The 20619-nt window shown below is 48.9% G+C and overlaps 1 long non-coding RNA gene across 1 annotated transcript in view; it reads right to left on the bottom strand.

Annotated features, from left to right (window-relative positions):
• Positions 1-16975, bottom strand: part of LOC144488044 (uncharacterized) — a 65939-nt gene extending 48964 nt beyond the window's left edge. The window contains exons 1-2 of the long non-coding RNA XR_013496510.1: positions 16859-16975; positions 16304-16442 (exon numbers count right to left, since the gene is read on the bottom strand). This is a non-coding gene — a long non-coding RNA (uncharacterized LOC144488044). The remainder of the gene's footprint in view (positions 1-16303; positions 16443-16858) is intronic.
• Between the last annotated feature and the right edge of the window lie 3644 nt (positions 16976-20619).

Here is a 20619-nt window from a genome sequence, read left to right as displayed (position 1 = left end):
GCTACACCTTCACTGGAGTTCTTGGTGAAACAGTGTGATGGGTGGTTTCTGGAAATCTCAACCTCAGCTGCATCTGAACTCACACTAGTTGCATCTGTCTTGGGAGAGTTTGATGGGGACATTATAGAGAGAGATTTATTCTACATTTAACCACGTACTGTCCCTATCCTGGGGTATCCTGGGAGTGTTTGATGAGGACACTGTCGAGAGAGGTTTATTCTGTATCTACCCCCCCCACCCCGGCCAATGCTGTAGCTGTTCTGGGTGGAGCAGAGGGAATTTTACCGTGTGAATGTTTGATGGGCACAGTCTTAAATTTACTCTGTGTCTCTCCCCATGCTGTACACGTCCTGGGAGTGTTTGATGGGGACATTGATGAGGGACATTTACTCCGTATCTAACCCCGTCCAGTACCTGTTTGAGTTTAGAAGGATGAGGGGTGATCTTATGGAGACATATAAGATAATGAAGGGGCTGGATAGGGTAGAGGTGGAGAGATTCTTTCCACTGAGAAGGGAAACCAGAACTAGAGGGCACAGCCTCAAAATAAGGGGGGGCCGGTTCAGAACAGAGTTGAGGGGGAACTTCTTCTCTCAGAGGGTAGTGAATCTCTGGAATTCTCTGCCCATTGAAGTGGTGGAGGCTTCCTCATTGAATATGTTTAAATCACGGGTAGATAGTTTTCTGATCTATAAGGGAATTAGGGGATATGGGGAGCAGGCGGGTAAGTGGAACTGATTCGCTTCAGATCAGCCATGATCTTGTTGAATGGCGGGGCAGGCTCGAGGGGCTAGATGGCCTACTCCTGCTCCTATTTCTTATGTTCTTATGTACCTGCCTGTACGTTGCCCGTCTCCTCAACTTAGCATGGCTAATCCAACTAACTCCCACATCTTTGGAGAGTGGGAGGAAACGAGAGCACACAGAGGATTCCCACGCAGACAGGGGAGAACGTGCACACTCCACACAGAGAGTGACCCGAGGCTGGAATCAAACCCGGGTCTTTGGCGCCATGAGGCAGCAGAGCCAACCAGTGTGTTACAGAACCTCACCCCCCACCACAAAATTCCCCTCTCACCTCCACACTCCCACTGTCACCTCAACACTCCCCCTCTCGCCTCAACGCTCTCCCCCCTCTCGCCTCAGCACTCTCCCCCTCTCACCTGTACACACTGTGTATCTCACCCTCTGCTATACCTGCACTGGAGATTCGTGTTTGGACAGTGTAGAGGGAGATAGTTTGTGTATCTGGGCCTGTGCTGCATCTACAATGAGGGTATTTGATGGGAGTGGAGAGGCAGCTTATCCTTGTAAAGGTCTGATGGGCGCAAGCTTACGGATATCAAGCCTGAAGGTTGCCTGACTAAGTTGAACCTACACTTTAGCAGCCATGAGACAGCCTGGTCACACAGTTAAGATGGGGTGGGAGTGACACTGGACCTCTGTAGCTGACATTGGAGTGTTTGATGGGATGTTGCAGATGATGTTTGCTCCGTGTTTAAGGGCTGTCACCGCTCCCTCTGCACTCTGGCTGGCAGCGTGAGGGGACAGACTGGCTTCACACCTAATCCCTGCAGTAAATATCCTGGGAGTGTTTGTTGGATCAGTGTGTATTGATATAACACCATGTTGTTCCCCTCTCATCTGAAAGCTCCCTCCTCACATCAACACACTCCCTCTCACCTCAGTAACCGCCTCTCACCTCAACTCCCACCGTCCACAGCAACACCCCTCACCTCAACACTGACCCTCTCACCTCAAAATTCCCCTTCACCTCAACACTCTCTCTCTCTCACCCCACTCACATCAAAAATAGGATTGACCTTGTGAGTTCCTTCAATCTTTCTGATTCTAGGCTGCCATCAACAGCATAAAGTTTCACTGTGCACCGTCCGTCTGTTCCTCCAGGAATACCCGAGTGTTAAATAATTTCTGAATAGAGCATCTATTTCAGGTCAGGGAAAGGTAGCGGCGTTGAAGCACGATGCTAAATACCAGCATTAACTATACCAATGTCTGATTTCTCCATGTCCCGTGTTACATTGATTTGGGTGAGAGTTTAGGAGGCATGGTTAGTAAGTTTGCAGATGACACCAAGATTGGTGGCATAGTGGACAGTGAAGGTTATCTCCGAATGCAACGGGATCTTGATCAATTGGGCCAGTGGGCTGACAAATGGCAGATGAAGTTCAATTTAGGTAAATGCGAGATTATGCATTTTGGTAGATGGAATCAGGGCAGGATTTACTGAGTTACCCTTACTGTGTCGTGAGTTGGGGAGAGTTACAGAACAAAGAAATCTAGAGCGGTGGTAAGGGAAATACAGACATCGACAGCAAAACAGAGGTGTGGGTTGAAGTGAGATGGTGGGATGAGACACAGGATCTGCGGGGGGGGGGGGGCGGATGTCCAGTGTGGGCTCAGAACAAAGAACAATAAAGCACAGGAACAGGCCCTTCGGCCCTCCAAGCTTGCCCCAATCTATTCCCAGTCTGTTAGAACCGAGAACCAGAGAACATTACAGCACAGAAACAGACCTTTTGGTCCTTCTTGCCTGTGCCGAACCATTTTTCTGCCTGCACCTGGACCATATCCCTCCACACCCCTCTCATCCATGTACCTGTCCAAGTTTTTCTTAAATGGTAAAAGTGAGCCCGCATTCACCACTTCATCTGACAGCTCATTCCACACTCCCACCACTCTCTGTGTGAAGAAGCCCCCTCCCTGATGTTCCCTTCAAACCTTTCCCCTTCACCCTTAACCCACATCCTCTAGTTTTTTTCTCCCCGAGCCTCAGTGGAAAAAGCCTGCTTCCATTCACTCTATCTATATCCATCATAATTTTATACACCTCCATCAAATCTCCCCTCATTTGTCTCTGCTCCAGGGAATAAAGTCCCAACCTATTCAACCTTTTTCTGTAACTCAGTTTCTCAAGTCCCGGCAACATCCTTGTAAACCTTCTCTGCACTCTTTCAACCTTCTTGAACCATAGAACCATAGAAAATTACAGCTCAGAAACAGGCCTTTTGGCCCTTCTTGTCTGTGCCGAACCATTTTATGCCGAGTCCCACTGACCTGCACTTGGACCATATCCCTCCACACGCCTCTCATCCATGAACCCGTCCAAGTTTTTCTTAAACGTTAAAAGTGACCCCGCATTTACCACTTTATCCGGCAGCTCATTCTACACTCCCACCACTCTCTGCGTGAAGAAGCCCCCCCCTAATATTCCCTTTAAACTTTTCTCCTTTCACCCTTAACACATGCCCTCTGTTTTTTTTCTCCCCGAGCCTCAGCGGAAAAAGCCTGCTTGCATTCACTCTATCTATACCCATCAAAATCTTATACACCTCTATCAAATCTCCCCTCAATCTTCTACGCTCCAGGGAATAAAGTCCCAACCTATTCAATCTCTCTCTGTAACTCAGCTTCTCAAGTCCCGGCAACATCCTTGTGAACCTTCTCTGCACTCTTTCAATCTTATTTACATCCTTCCTGTAACTAGGTGACCAAAACTGTACACAATACTCCAAATTCGGCCTCACCAATGCCTTATATAACCTTGATGTGGAGATGCCGGCGTTGGACTGGGGTAAACACAGTAAGAAGTTTAACAACACCAGGTTAAAGTCCAACAGGTTTATTTGGTAGCAAAAGCCACACAAGCTTTCGAGGCTCTGAGCCCCTTCTTCAGGTGAGTGGGAATTCTGTTCACAAACAGAACTTATAAAGACACAGACTCAATTTACATGAATAATGGTTGGAATGCGAATACTTACAACTAATCCAGTCTTTAAGAAACAAAACAATGGGAGTGGAGAGAGCATCAAGACAGGCCAAAAAGATGTGTATTGTCTCCAGACAAGACAGCCAGTGAAACTCTGCAGGTCCACGCAACTGTGGGAGTTACAAATAGTGTGACATAAACCCAATATCCCGGTTGAGGCCGTCCTTGTGTGTGCGGAACTTGGCTATCAGTTTCTGCTCAGCGACTCTGCGCTGTCGTGTGTCGCGAAGGCCGCCTTGGAGAACGCTTACCCGAATATCAGAGGCCGAATGCCCGTGACCGCTGAAGTGCTCCCCAACAGGAAGAGAACAGTCTTGCCTGGTGATTGTCGAGCGGTGTTCATTCATCCGTTGTCGCAACGTCTGCATAGTTTCCCCAATGTACCATGCCTCGGGACATCCTTTCTTGCAGCGTATCAGGTAGACAACGTTGGCCGAGTTGCAAGAGTATGTACAGTGTACCTGGTGGATGGTGTTCTCACGTGAGATGATGGCATCTGTGTCGATGATCCGGCACGTCTTGCAGAGGTTGCTGTGGCAGGGTTGTGTGGTGTCTTGGTCACTGTTCTCCTGAAGGCTGGGTAGTTTGCTGCGGACAATGTCTGTTTGAGGTTGTGCGGTTGTTTGAAGGCAAGAAGTGGGGGTGTGGGGATGGCCTTGGCGAGATGTTCGTCTTCATCAATGACATGTTGAAGGCTCCGGAGGAGATGCCGTAGCTTCTCCGCTCTGGGGAAGGACTGGACAACGAAGGGTACTCTGTCCACTGTGTCCCGTGTTTGTCTTCTGAGGAGGTCGGTGCGGTTTTTCGCTGTGGCGCGTTGGAACTGTTGATCAATGAGTCTAGCGCCATATCCTGTTCTTATGAGGGCATCTTTCAGCGTCTGGAGGTGTCTGTTGCGATCCTCCTCATCCGAGCAGATCCTGTGTATTCGGAGCGCTTGTCTGTAGGGGATGGCTTCTTTAACGTGTTTAGGGTGGAAGCTGGAGAAGTGGAGCATCGTGAGGTTATCCGTGGGCTTGCGGTACAGTGAGGTGCTGAGGTGACCGTCCTTGATGGAGATGCGTGTGTCCAAGAATGCAACCGATTCCGGAGAGTAGTCTATGGTGAGTCTGATGGTGGGATGGAACTTGCTAATGTCATCATAGAGTTGTTTCAGTGATTGTTCACCATGAGTCCAAAGGAAGAAAATGTCATCGATGTATCTAGTGTATAGCACCGGTTGAAGGTCCCGTGCGGTGAAGAAGTCTTGTTCGAACCTGTGCATGAAGATGTTGGCATATTGAGGTGCAAATCTGGTCCCCATGGCTGTTCCGTGTGTCTGGATGAAGAACTGGTTGTTGAAGGTGAAGATATTGTGGTCCAGGATGAAGCGGATGAGATGTAAAATTGCATCTGGAAACTGGCAGTTGTTGGCGCTGAGCACTGAGGCCGTTGCAGCAATGCCATCGTCATGGGGGATGCTGGTGTAGAGTGCTGAGACATCCATTGTGACCTTACCATATATAACCTTACCATAATACTCCAACGTTTATACTCGATACTCCGATTTATAAAGGCCAATGTACCAAAGGCACTCTTTACGGACCTATCCACCGGTGACGTCACTTTTAGGGAATTCTGGACCTGTATTCCCAGATCCCTCTGTTCAACTGCACTCTTCAGAGTCCTACCATTTACCCTGTACGTTCTACTTTGGTTTGTCCCTCCAAAGTGCAATACCTCACACTTGTCCGCGTTAACCTCCATTTGCCATTTTTCAGCCCATTTTTCTAGTTGGTCCAAATCCCTCTGCAAGCTTTGAAAACCTTCCTCACTGTCCACTACACCTCCAATCTTTGTATCATCAGCAAACTTGCTGATCCAATTTACCACATTATCATCCAGATCATTGATATAGATGACAAACAACAATGGACCCAACACCGATCCCTGCGGCACACCACTAGTCTACCTGATACGCTGCAAGAAAGGATGTCCCGAGGCATGGTACATTGGGAAAACCATGCAGACGCTACGACAACGGATGAATGAACACCGCTCGACAATCACCAGGCAAGACTGTTCTCTTCCTGTTGGGGAGCACTTCAGCGGTCACGGGCATTCGGCCTCTGATATTCGGGTAAGCGTTCTCCAAGGCGACCTTTGCGACACACGACGGCGCAGAGTCGCTGAGCAGAAACTGATAGCCAAGTTCCGCACACACGAGGACGGCCTCAACCGGGATATTGGGTTCATGGCACACTATTTGTAACCCCCACAGAGTTTCACTGGCTGTCTTGTCTGGAGACAATAAACATCTTTTTAGCCTGTCTTGATGCTCTCTCCACTCACATTGTTTTGTTTCTTAAAGACTTGATTAGTTGTAAGTATTCGCATTCCAACCATTATTCATGTAAATTGAGTCTGTGTCTTTATATGCTCTGTTTGTGAACAGAATTCCCACTCACCTGAAGAAGGGGCTTGCAGCTCCAAAAGCTTGTGTGGCTTTTGCTACCAAATAAACCTGTTGGACTTTAACCTGGTGTTATTAAACTTCTTACTGTGCACACCACTAGTCACAGGCCTCCACTCAGATTAATATCCTTCCTGTAATTAGGTGACCAAAACTGCTCACAATACTCTAAATTCAGCCTCACCAATGTCTCATACAACCTCACCATAACATTCCAACTCTTATACTCAATACTTTGATTTGTAAAGGCCAATGTACCAAAAGCATTCTTTACGGCCTTAACGACCTGTGACCCCACTTTTATGTATTATGTATCTGTATTCCCTGATCCCTCTGTTCTACTGCACTCTTCAGTGTCCGACCATTTACCTTGTATGTTCTACCTTGGTTTGTCCTTCCAAAGTGCAATACCTCACACTTGTCTGCATTAAACTCCATCTGCCATTTTGCAGCCCATTTTGCGAGCAAATCCCTCTGCAAGCTTTGAAAACCTTCCTCACTGTCCACGACACCTCCAATCTTTGTATCGTCAGCAGATTTGCTGAACCAATTTACCACATTATCATCCAGATCATTGATTTAGATGACAAACAACAATGGACCCAGCAGTGACCCCTGTGGCACGCCACTAGTCACAGGCCACCACTCAGAGAAGCAATCCTCCACTACCACTCTCTGGCTTCTTCCATTGAGCCAGTGTCTAAGCAAGTTTACGACCTCTCCATGTTTCCCGAGAGACTGAACCTTCCTAAGTAACCTCCCATGTGGGACTTTGTCAAAGGCCTTACTGAATTCCATGTAGACAACATCCACCGCCTTCCCTTCATCCACTTTCCTGGTAACCTCCTCGAAAAACTCTAATAGATTGGTCAAACATGACCTACCACGCACAAAGCCATGTTGACTCTCCCTAATAAGTCCCTGTCTATCCAATTATTTGTAGATCCTATCTCTTAGTACTCCTTCCATTAATTTACCTCCTGCTGACGTCAAACTTACCGGCCTATAATTTCCCGCATTACGTTTTGAGCCTTTATTAAACAACGGAACAACATGAGTTATCCTCCAATCATCCAGCCACTCACCCGTGGATACCAACATTTTAAATATATCTTCCAGGGCCCCTGCAATTTCAACATGAGACTCCTTCAAGGTCCGAGGGAATACCCTGTCTGGTCCTGGGGATTTATCTCCTCTGATTTGCCTCAAGACAGCAAGCACCTCCTCCCCTTTAATCTGTATAGGTTCCATGACCTCCCTACTTATTTGCCTTATTTCCATAGACTCCATGCCCGTTTCCTTAGTAAATATCTTTTGGTTCCGTACATAGCCGACCACACTGATCTTCAAGAGGACCAATTTTATCCCTTACTATCCTTTTGCTCATAATACACCTGTAGAAGCTCTTCGGATTATACTTCACCTTGTCTGCCAAAGCAACCTCATATCTTCTTTTCGCCCTCCTGATTTCTTTCTTAAGTAGTTTCTTGCACTTTTTATACTCCTCAAGCATCTTATTTGCTCCCTGTTGCCTCTACATGTCATACATCTCTCTCTTCTTCTTCATCAGAGTTCCAATATCCCTCGAGAACCAAGGTTCCTTATTCTTATTCACTTTGCCTTTAATCCTGACAAGAACAGACAAACTCTGCACTCTCAAAATTTCTCCTTTGAAGGCCTCCCACTTACCAATCACACCCTTGCCAGAGAAGAGCCTGTCTTAACCCTCACTTTTTAGATCCTTTCTCATTTCTTCAAATTTGTCCGTTTTCCGGTTTAGAACCACAACCCGAGGACCAGATCTATCTTTATCCATGATCAAGAACAAAACAAAGAACAAAGAATGATACAGCACAGGAACAGGCCCTTCGGCCCTCCAAGCCCGCGCCGCTCCCTGGTCCAAACTAGACCATTCTTTTGTATCCCTCCATTCCCACTCCGTTCATGTGGCTATCTCGATAAGTCTCAAACGTTCCCAGTGTGTCCGCCTCCACCACATTGCCCGGCAGCGCATTCCAGGCCCCCAGCACCCTCTGTGTAAAATATGTCCTTCTGATATCCCTGTTAAACCTCCCCCCCTTCACATTGAACCTATGACCCCTCGTAAACGTCACCACCGACCTGGGAAAAAGCTTCCCACCGTTCACGCTATCTATGCCTTTCATAATTTTATACACCTCTATCAGTTCACCCCTCATCCTCCATCTTACCAGTGAGAACAACCCCAGTTTACCCAATCTCTCCTCATAACTAAGCCCCTCCATACCAGGCAACATTCTGGTAAACCTCCTCTGCACTCTCTCTAAAGCCTCCACGTCCTTCTGGTAGTGTGGCGACCAGAACTGGACGCAGTACTCCAAATGCGGCTGAACCAACGTTCTGTACAACTGCAACATCAGACCCCAACTTTTATACTCTATGCCCCGTCCTATTAAGGCAAGCATGCCATATGCCTTCTTCACCACCTTCTCCACCTGTGACATCACCTTCAAGGATCTGTGGACTTGCACACCCAGGTCCCTCTGCGCATCTACACCCTTAATGGTTTTGCCATTTATCGTATAGCTCCTCCCTATGTTAGTTCCACCAAAATGCATCACTTCGCATTTATCTGGATTGAACTCCATCTGCCATTTCTTTGCCCAAATTTCCAGCCTATCTATATCCTTCTGTAGCCTCTGACAATGTTCCTCACTATCTGCATGTCCAGCTACTTTCGTGTCTCCGCAAACTTACTGATCACCCCAGTTCCACCTTCTTCCAGATCGTTTATATAAATCACAAACAGCAGAGGTCCCAATACAGAGCCCTGCGGAACACCACTAGTCACAGGCCTCCAGCCGGAAAAAGACCCTTCCACTACCACCCTCTGTCTTCTGTGACCCAGCCAGTTCTCCACCCATCTAGCCACCTCCCCCTTTATCCCATGAAATCCAATCTTTTGCACCAACCTGCCATGAGAGACTTTTTCAAACGCTTTACTAAAGTCCATATAGACGACATCCACGGCCCTTCCCTCGTCAACCATTCTAGTCACTTGTTCAAAAAACTCCACCAGGTTAGTGAGGCATGACCTCCCTCTCACAAAACCATGCTGACTATCGTGAATGAGTTTATTCCTTTCTAAATGCGCATACATCCTATCTCTAAGAATCTTCTCCAACAACTTCCCCACCACGGACGTCAAGCTCACCAGCCTATAATTACCCGGGTTATCCTTCCTACCCTTCTTAAATAACGGGACCACATTGGCTATCCTCCAATCCTCTGGGACCTCACCTGTGTCCAGTGACGAGACAAAGATTTGCGTCAGAGGCCCAGGGATTTCATCTCTCGTCTCCCTGAGCAGCCTTGGATAGATTCCATCAGGCCCTGGGGAAGTGTCAGTCTTTATATTCCCTAACAAAACCCAACACTTCCTCCCTTGTAATGGAGATTCTCTCCAACGGGTCAACAGTACCCTCCGAGACACTCCCAATCAACACATCCCTCTCCTTTGTGAATACCGACGCAAAGTATTCATTTAGGATCTCAAGTTGAAACTAATGGCGTTATGATCACTGGAAACAAAGTGTTCCCCTGCACACACTTCCGTCACTTGTCCTAACTCGTTTCCGAAAAGGAAATCTAATTTTGCATCCTCTCTGATTGGTACCTCTATATCTTGATTTTGAAAATTTTCCTGAACACATTTTACAAGCTCGAACCCGTCTAGACCTTTAACAGTATGGGAGTCCCAATCGAGATGTGGAAAATTAAAATCCCCTCCGATCACAACTTTATGTTTCCTGCAGTTGTCTGCTATCTCTCTGCAGATTTGCTCCTCCAATTCTCGCTGACTATTGGGTGGTCTATAATACACCCCCATGAATGTGGTCATACCACCCATATGGCCTCGGTCGACAAACCCTCTAATCTGTCTTGCCTGAGCACTGCTGTAACATTTTCCCTGACTAGCAATACCACCCCCCCCCCACCCTTCATCCCTCTGCCTCTATCACGTCTGAAACATCGGAACCCTGGAACATTGAGCTGCCAGTCCTGCCCCTCCTGCAGCCAAGTTTCACTGATGGCTATAATGTCATATTTCCATGTGTCATTCCACGCCTTCAGCTCATCTGCCTTCCCCACAATACTCCTGGCATTGAAATAGACACACCTCAGAAGATTATTACCACCACACACAACCCTTCTATTTGTGATATTTCATGAACTATTAACATCATTTACTTTCACCCCTGCTCCACTATCTGCTCTGGCACTCTGGTTCCCATCCCCCTGCAAATCTAGTTTAAACCCTCCCCAATAACACTGGCAAACCACCCTGCAAGTATATTGGTCCCCTTGTAGTTCAGGTGTAACCCGTCTCTCTTGTACAGGTTCCACCTGCCCCAGAAGAGGTCCCAATGACCTAGTAATCTGAAACCCTGCCCCCTGCACCAGTTCCTCAGCCACGTGTTCATCCGCCCGAGCATCCTACTCTTACCCTCACTGGCACGTGGCACAGGTAGCAATCATGTGGTGCTGTTCATGTGGCTATCTAGATAAGTCTTAAATGATCCTAGCGTGTCTGCCTCAACCAACTTGCTTGGTAGAACATTCCAGGCCCCCACCACCCTCTGTGTAAAATACATCCCCCGCATATCTGTCTTGAACCTTGCTCCCCTTACCTGAACTTGTGACCCCTTGTGTTTGTCATTTCTGACCTGGGAAAATGTTTCCACCTGTTCACCCTATCTATGCCCTTCATAATTTTGAAAACTTCTATTAGGTCGTCCCTCAACCTCCGTCTTTCCAGGGAGAACAACCGCAGTTTACTCAATCTCTCCTCATAACTAATACCCTCCATCCCAGGCAACATCCTGGTAAACCTCCTCTGTACTCTGTCCAAAGCCTCCACGTCCTTCTGGTAGTGTGGCGACCAGAACTGGACGCAGTATTCCAAATGCGGCCGAACCAACGTTCTATCGAACCGCAACATCAGACCCCAACTTTTATAATCTATGCTCCGTCCAATAAAGGCAAGCATGCCATATGCCGTATTCACTACCTTCTCCACCTGTGCTGCCACCTTTAAGGACCTGTGGAGTTATGGACTCAGTGCCCAGCTCCCTGTCTCTGGAGAACAGTCTCAGTCACAGCCCTCTGGGATTCCTGATTTACAGAATTAAACAACTAAATAAACAAATAAATAAATGTTGGGAGGCTGACTTTTAAAAGTCTCCAAGGAATGGACACAGCTTGTTCCCAGTTTAAAGAGAGGAGTTTATCTCTTTCTGTGACTGAGATGTTGTCTATTCAGACTCGGAATATACGTGGCGTTCAGTGTCTGGGTGGGAGGATTACACCAGGCATGAAGCTGGGAGAATTACATTTCTCCCCTTTGTCCCATCCGGATATCGTCAAATTATTGCCCATGGGATCTGGCTGTGCATCAATAACCAGCTGCCTTTCCCGAACTCCAACTTGTAAACACGCAAATTTAAAATGGAACTGGCTCAGTGACTGTAAAACACTTGGGAAGGAGGAGGGAGGGATGAAATTAAAATTCCCCGGCCTTGGAAATGGCTTGTTCCCAATTCCAGAGTCCGGATTGTGTTTTTAGATGGGGTGGTGTGAATTGGAGAATGGCCAGGGGCAGGGGGTCGGGACAGGCGTTTACTATCACTGCCTCTGTCACTCCAGCTTTCAGGATTGCTGTGTTTCACTGGAGTGGAGCGAATCCTGCTCTTTGCCCCAAGGTTTAATGCAGCCTCTGTGACTAGGCCTCAATTCAAGCCCTAATCTCACAGGGCCCTCAGGAAGCCTCCTCCATTTGCTTCATCCCCAAACAGTGTCTGTGCTAAATTGGATGGGATGAATGATTCAATAAAAGCTGTAGCAGCCTCTTTAATTCTTCTTTTGGGATGTTATTGAGGGTTTTACTCGCTCTCTCTCTCTCTCTCTGCGTCCCTTTATGTATCTTTGTGATTGAAGGAAATGAAGGAAAGGTGACAGAGAGAGATGGTGAAAACAGTGGTGGAAATGTGGTTTCTTCACAGATTCCAACATGACAACAAATGCAGCAGAAACAGGTGGAGAGAGAGAGAGAGGGAGAGGAGAAACGAGGCGGATGTGGAAACAGCTGGATGTGGTGGGTTAAACTGAGGCTGTTAGTGGGAGGGGGCTTCAATGAGGGACACACCCACCATTTTAATTCTGAGGGTCGTGTTGGGATCGTGTCTCAGTCTCTTTTTCCCACGCTCTCTCAGTCTGATTCTCTGTCAGTCTCAGTCTCTCTCTCAGTCTTATTCTATCTCTGTCTGTCACATTCTCTTTCTCTCTGCCTCATTCTCTCTGCCTGTCGATGTCTGTAAACATTTACTCAAAAATAAAATATTTCCAATTTATATGCCTGCTGTCATTTTCGACATTACAGCAATCCTGCAGAAACTGAGAGAGAGAAAGATCCGCTGTGAGGAAGCTGAATTTTAAAAATCCCACTATTTTGGTGATCTTTGTGTACGCAGGGTGATTGCAGGATTCCAAAATTACAATACTGAGGTCACATTATACGCTGCACCCGGAGGAAACCCCTGCAGACACGGGGAGAACGTGAAAACTCCACACAGACAGTGACCAAAGCCGAGAATCGAACGCAATTCACTGGCGCTGTGAGGCAGCAGTGTTAACCCACTGTGCCACTGCGTCACTGTGAGACAGCAGTGTTAACCCACTGTGTAACCGTGTCACTGTGAGGCAGCAGTGTTAACCCACTGTGCCACCGTGTCACTGTGAGGCAACAGTGTTAACCCACTGTGTCACCGAGTCACTGTGAGACAGCAGTGTTAACCCACTGTGTCACCGTGTCGCTGTGAGGCAGCAGTGTTAACCCACTGTGTCACCGTGTCACTGTGAGACAGCAGTGTTAACCCACTGTGTCACCGTGTCACTGTGAGGCAGCAGTGTTAACCCACTGTGTCACCGTGTCGCTGTCAGACAGCAGTGTTAACCCACTGTGTCACCATGTCATGATGAGGGAGCAGTGTTAACCCACTGTGCCACCGTGTCACTGTGAGGCAGCAGTGTTAACCCACTGTGTCACCGTGAGGCAGCAGTGTTAACCCACTGTGTCACCGTGTCGCTGTGAGGCAGCAGTGTTAACCCACTGTGCCACCGTGTCACTGTGAGGCAGCAGTGTTAACCCACTGTGTCACCGTGTCATGTCGAGGGAGCAGTGTTCACCCACTGTGTCACCGTGTCGCTGTGAGGCAGCAGTGTTAACCCACTGTGTCACCGTGTCACTGTGAGGCAGCAGTGTTAACCCACTGTGCTACCGTGTCACTGTGAGACAGCAGTGTTAACCACTGTGTCACCGTGTCACTGTGAGGCAGCAGTGTTAACACACTGTGCCACCGTGTCACTGTGAGACAGCAGTGTTAACCACTGTGTCACCGTGTCACTGTGAGACAGCAGTGTTAACCCACTGTGTCACTGTGTCACTGTGAGGGCGCAGTGTTAACCCACTGTGCTACCGTGTCACTGTGAGACAGCAGTGTTAACCACTGTGTCACAGTGAGGCAGCAGTGTTAACCCACTGTGCTACCGTGTCACTGTGAGGCAGCAGTGTTAACCCACTGTGTCACCGTGTCACTGTGAGACAGTAGTGTTAACCACTGTGTCACCGTGTCACTGTGAGGCAGCAGTGTTAACCACTGTGTCACCGTGTCACTGTGAGACAGCAGTGTTAACCCACTGTGTCACTGTGTCACTGTGAGGGAGCAGTGTTAACCCACTGTGCCACCGTGTCACTGTGAGGGAGCAGTGTTAACCCACTGTGTCACCGTGTCAAAGTGAGGCAGCAGTGTTAACCCACTGTGTCACCGTGTCACTGTGAGGCAGCAGTGTTAACCCACTGTGTCATCGTGTCACTGTGAGGCAGCAGTGTTAACCCACTGTGTCACCGTGTCACTGTGAGGCAGCAGTGTATACCCACTGTGTCACCGTGTCGCTGTGAGGCAGCAGTGTTAACCCAATGTGTCACCGTGTCGCTGTGAGACAGCAGTGTTAACCCACTGTGTCACCGTGTCGCTGTGAGGCAGCAGTGTTAACCCACTGTGTCACCGTGTCGCTGTCAGACAGCAGTGTTAACCCACTGTGTCACCGTGTCACTGTGAGACAGCAGTGTTAACCCACTGTGTCACCGTGTCACTGAGAGGCAGCAGTGTTAACCCACTGTGTCACCGTGAGGCAGCAGTGTTAACCCACTGTGTCACCGTGTCACTGCGAGGGAGCAGTGTTAACCCACTGTGTCACCGTGTCAACCCACTGTGTCACCGTGTCACTGTGAGACAGCAGTGTTAACCCACTGTGTCACCGTGTCACTGTGAGACAGCAGTGTTAACCCACTGTGTCACCGTGTCACTGTGAGACAGCAGTGTTAACCCACTGTGTCACTGTGAGGGAGCAGTGTTAACCCACTGTGTCACCGTGTCGCTTTGAGGCAGCAGTGTTAACCCACTGTGTCACCGTGTCACTGTGAGACAGCAGTGTTAACCCACTGTGTCACTGTGAGGGAGCAGTGTTAAACCACTGTGTCACCGTGTCACTGTGAGGCAGCAGTGTTAACCCACTGTGTCACCGTGTCACTGTGAGGCAGCAGTGTTGACCCACTGTGTCGCTGTGAGACAGCAGTGTTAACCCACTGTGTCACCGTGTCACTGTGAGGCAGCAGTGTTAACCACTGTGTCACCGTGTCACTGTGAGACAGCAGAGTTAACCCACTGTGTCACCGTGTCACTGTGAGACAGCAGTGTTAACCCACTGTGTCATCGTGTCGCTGTGAGGCAGCAGCGTTAACCCACTGTGTCACCCGTGTCACTGTGAGGCAGCAGTGTTAACCCACTGTGTCACCGTGATGGAGCAGTGTTAACCCACTGTGTCACCGTGTCACTGTGAGGCAGCAGTGTTAACCCACTGTGCCCTTGAACAAAATGGCTTGCTATGCAATTTGGGAGGACAGTTAAGAGTCAGACATGTTGCTGTGGCTCTGGAATGGCATGTAGACCAGACCAGGTGAGGACGGCAGATTTCCATTTCTGAAGGGCATGAGTGAAGCAGGGGGAGGATGAAGGTCTGGAGAGAAAAATTGAGAGTGCGTGGGAGTGATAGTGAAGAGAGTGATGGGGACAGGAAAGAGTGCGAGGGAACACAAGAAATTGATTGAAAGCAAAGCAAAGCAAGGGGGGGGGGGCGGTGCAGTGAAACAAGACACAGAGTCTCCAGTGTGAGCTCAGTTCTCAGCTCCCACTCTTTGGAAAAAAGCCTCAGCCACAACCCACTGGGATTCCTGAATCATAGAAATAAACAAATGAATGGTGGGAGGCTGATTTCCAGACCAGACCACATCCTGGTAAATCTTTTCTATTCCCTCTCCAAAGCCTCCACATCCTTGTGCTGGTGTGGCGACCAGAATTGAACACTATATTCCAAGTGCGGTCTAACGAAGCTTCTATAAAGCTGCAACACGACTTGCCAATTTTTAAACTCAATGTCCCGGCCGATGAAGGCAAGCATGCCGTAGGCCTTCTTGACTACCTTCTCCAGCTGCATTGCCGCTTTCAGTGACCTGTGTACCTGTAAACCCAGATCCCTCTGCCTATCAATACTCTGAAGGGTTCTGCCATTTACTGTAAGTTTCCTATCTGTGTTAGACCTTCCAAAATGCATTACTTCACATTTGCCCGGACGAAACTCCATCTGCCACCTCTCTGCCCAAGTCTTGGACTGATCGATATCCTGCTGTATCCTCTGATGGTCCTCATCGCTATCCACAAATCCACCAACCTTTGTGTCATCAGCAAAATTACCTTCCCCCACCACCCCTCATCCCTTGCCCCCCGCAACCCCTCACCCCCTCCCCACAACCTCTCACACCCTTCAACCCCCCCACAACCCCTCATCCCCTCCCCACAACCTCTCGCACCCTTCAACCCCTCCCCCTTGCCCCACTTCCCCCCACAACTCGCCCCCTCAATACCAATTGAGTCCAATCAATGTACTTGGACTATCAGCGACGATACCTTGTGTAAGGATGTGTTTGTCCAGAAGCTTCTTCAATCAGAGAGTCCCTGCCTCCAACAGCCACTCAGGCAGCGAGTTCCAGATTTGCAACACAGTCTGCTCAACAATCTGTCATGATGTGGAGATGCCGGCGTTGGACTGGGGAAAACACAGTAAGAAGTTTAACAACACCAGGTTCAAGTCCAACACGTTTATTTGGTAGCAAAAGCCACACAAGCTTTCGGAGCTGCAAGCCCCTTCTTCAGCCCCCCTCAACATTGTCCCCACATCCCCTCTGAAACACTCTCACCTTTAACCTCTGCCCTTTGGTCGAACCCAGACCAAGATGGCACTGGGCATGCGCTCTCCTGACATTGCCCCTCACAAACATGGCACTGGGCATACGCTCACTTCACATTGCCCCTCACAAAGATGGCGGCGGCGCAGGCGCACAGCCCCGCTGGAAACATGGCGGCGGTGAACTCAGGGCAGAAACGGGGAACAATACTGGGCTCCCGCTGGGTCCAAACGGGGAACCGGCGATTTCATTCTCTGAGTTTCCGCTGTACACAAACCTGGTTATGAATCCTCTCCTCCCACCCGCCGGATCCATCGCTCCCCCCGAGCCGCCATTCCACTCACTGACATGAGATCACCCATCGCTATCCCGCACACTGCGCATGCTCCACTCCCAGCCCCGCGTCTCATTCACTCCGATTGGTTGGAGGACCAGCCCCTCCTGCTCGGTAATCCAGTCCCGCCCCCTTCTCCTCCTATTGGTCCGGAGTTGCCGTCAATCAGCCGGGCATTGTGACGGTGTGAGATGGTGGGCGGGGCCACAGCACCAGGTTAAAGGGCAACAGGTCTCTTTGGCAGCACAAGACACGAGCTTTCGGAGCACTGCTCCTTGATCAGGGGAGTGGGAGATGTGTTCACAAACAGGGCCGACAGAGACACTAACTCAATTTACACAATAATGGTTGGAATGTGAGTCTTCGGGGAAGCGTTCTCCAAGGCTGCCTTCACCACACACGCCAGCGCAGAGTCACTGAGCAGAGACTGATAGTCAAGTTCCACACACATGAGGACGGCCCCAACCGCCATCTTGGGTTCATGTCACACTATCTGGATGACCTGGATGAGGAAGCGGAGGGATGGGTTGGTAAGTTTGCCGATGACACGAAGGTTGGTGGGGTTGTGGATAGTCTGGAGGGATGTCAGAAGTTACAGAGGGACATAGATAGGATGCAATACTGGGCGGAGAAGTGGCAGATGGACTTCAACCCAGATAAATGCGTCGTGGTCCATTTTGGCAGGTCAAATGGGATGAAGAAGTACAATATAAAGAGAAAGACTCTGAGTACGGTAGAGGATCAGAAGGACCTTGGGGTCCGGGTCCATAGGACTCTAAAATCGGCCCCGCAGGTGGAGGAGGTGGTTAAGAAGGCGTATGGTGCGCTGGCCTTTATCAATCGAGGGATTGAGTTCAGGAGTCCGGGGATAATGATGCAGCTATATAAGACCCTCGTCAGACCCCACTTGGAGTACTGTGCTCAGTTCTGGTTGCTTCATTACAGGAAGGATGTGGAAAAGATTGAAAGGGTGCAGAGGAGATTTACAAGGATGATGCCTGGATTGAGTGGCATGCCTTATGAGGTTAGTCTGAGGGAGCTCAGTCTTTTCTCCTTGGAGAGACGAAGGATGAGAGGAGACCTAAGAGAGGTATATAAGGTGTTGAGAGGCTCAGAGGCTTTTTCCCAGGGTGGAAATGGCTGCTATGAGAGGACACAGGTTTAAGTTGCTGGGGGGGGGGGGGGGGGGTAGGTACTGGGGAAATGTTAGGGGCAGTTTTTTCACACAGAGGGTGGTGGGCGAGTGGAATCGGCTGCCGTCAGTGGTGATGGAGGCAAACTCAATAGGGTATTTTAAGAGACTCCTGGATGAGTACATGGGACTTAATAGGATGGAGGGTTATAGGTAGGCCTAAAAGGTAGGGATATGTTCAGCAAAACTTGTGGGGCCGAAGGGCCTGTTTTGTGCTGTAGTTTTCTATGTTTCTATCTGTAACCCCCACGACTTGCCTGGCCTTGCAGAATCTCACTAACTGTCCTGTCTGGAGACAATACACATCTTTCACCGCTGCTTAACCCTCTCTCCACTCACATTGTCTGTACCTTTCAGACTTGCTTACCTGTAAAGACTCACATTCCAACCGTTATAATGCACTGGCTAAAGCCATACACAGTAAGATGTTTAACAACACCAGGTTAAAGTCCAACAGGTTTATTTGGTAGCAAAAGCCACACAAGCTTTCGGAGCTCCAAGCCCCTTGTTCAGGTGAGTGGAAATTCTGTTCACAGACAGGGCTTATAACGACACAGACTCTATTTTCATGAATAATGGTTGGAATGCGAATACTTACAGCTAATCAAGTCTTTAAGATACAAAGAACGTGAGTGGAGAGAGCATTAAGACAGACTAAAAAGATGTGTATTGTCTCCAGACAAGACAGCCAGTGAAACTTTGCAGGTCCAGGCAAGCTGTGGGGGCTACAAATAGTGTGACATGAACCCAATATCCCGGTTGAGGCCGTCCTCGTGTGTGCGGAACTTGGCTATCGTTTTCTGCTCAGCGACTCTGCGCTGTCGTGTGTCGTGAAGGCCGCCTTGGAGAACGCTAACCTGGGGACTCCACAATTAAGGGGACAGATAGGAGGGTCGGAACTAAAGGTAGGGACTCAGGGTTGGTGTGTTGCCTACCAGGGGCTGGGGTCCGGGATGTGTCTGACAGGGTATTCAGGACTCTTAGGGGGGAGGGAGATAAACCACAAGTTATTGTACATGTGGGGACACACGACATAGGGAGGATAGGGGAAGGGGATATTAGGCAGGGATTTATGGAGTTGGGGTGGAAACTAAAGGCCAAGACTGACAGAGTGGTTATCTCTGGACTCTTGCCTGTACCACGGGATAGTTTAGAGAGGAATAGGGAGAGGGAAGGTTTGAATTCATGGCTGAGGGGATGGTGCAGGAGGGAGGGGTTCAGGTACTTAAGCAATTGGGGCTCGTACTGGGGAAGGTGTGACCTCTATGAGAAGGATGGTCTACACCTTAATCAGAAGGGGACCAATATCCTGGGGGGTAAATTTGCTAAGGCCATGCAGGGAGGTTTAAACTGATTCGGGGGGGGGGGGGGGAGGGATCCTGAGTAGTGGGGCTGAAAGTGAGGGATGCATGAATGGGGACTGCAATGCACGGCATTGCAGAGGTGGGGTGGAGCAGGGTTTGAAATGTGTATACTTCAATGCCAGGAGTATTCGCAATAAAGTGGGTGAACTTGCAGCGTGGATCAGTACCTGGGACTTCGATGTTGTGGCTATTTCAGAGACATGGATAGAGCAGGGGCAGGAATGGATGCTGCAGGTCCCGGGGTTCAAATGTTTTAGTCGAAGTAGGGAAGGAGGTAGAAGAGGGGGAGGGGTAGCATTATTGGTCAGAGATTGTATCACAGTGTCAGAGAGGAGGTTTGATGAGGACTTATCTGTTGAGGTAGTATGGGCGGAGATTAGAAATAGGAGAGGAGAGGTCACCCTGTTGGGAGTCTTTTATAGACCTCCTAAAAGTTCTAGAGAGGTTGAGGAAAGGATTGCGGAGTCAATCCTGCTTAGGAGTGAAAGTAATAGGGCAATTGTTATGGGGGATTTTAACTTGACTAATATTGACTGGAATTGTTATAGCTCTAGCTCGTTAGAGGGGTCAGTTTTTGTTCAAAGCGTGCAGGAAGGTTTTTTGACTCAGTATGTAGACAGGCCAACTAGAGGTGAGGCTATATTGGATCTGGTGCTGGGAAATGAGCCAGACCAGGTGCTAGACTTGGAAGTTGGTGTGCATTTTGGTGATAGTGACCACAATTCGGTTACGTTCACCTTAGTGATGGAAAGGGATAGGCATGAACCTCGGGCCAGTGGTTTTAGCTGGGGGAAGGGTAATTATGAGGCTATTAGGAGAGAATTAGGAAACATAGGTTGGACTAGGAGATTACAGGGACTGGGAACGTCCGACATGTGGAGTTTTTTCAAGGAGCAGCTACTGCGAGTCTGTGATAGGTATGTCCCTGTCAGGCAAGGAGGAATTGGTAGGGCTAGGGAACCGTGGTGCACCAAAAAAGTTTCTTTGTTGGTTAAAAAGAAAAAGGAGGCTTATGTTCGGATGAGACGTGAGCACTCGGGTAGTGCACTAGAAAGCTTTAGATTGGCTAAGAGGGAGTTGAAGAGCGAGCTTAGAAGGGCTAAAAGGGGACATGAGAAGACTTTGGCGGATAGGGTTAAAGAGAATCC

This window comes from Mustelus asterias, unplaced genomic scaffold, assembly GCF_964213995.1.
Source record: "Mustelus asterias unplaced genomic scaffold, sMusAst1.hap1.1 HAP1_SCAFFOLD_1236, whole genome shotgun sequence".
In the NCBI taxonomy this organism is placed as follows: domain Eukaryota; kingdom Metazoa; phylum Chordata; class Chondrichthyes; order Carcharhiniformes; family Triakidae; genus Mustelus; species Mustelus asterias.
The sequence above is the reverse complement of the archived record's forward strand: the minus strand, read 5'-3'. Positions and strand labels throughout refer to the sequence as shown.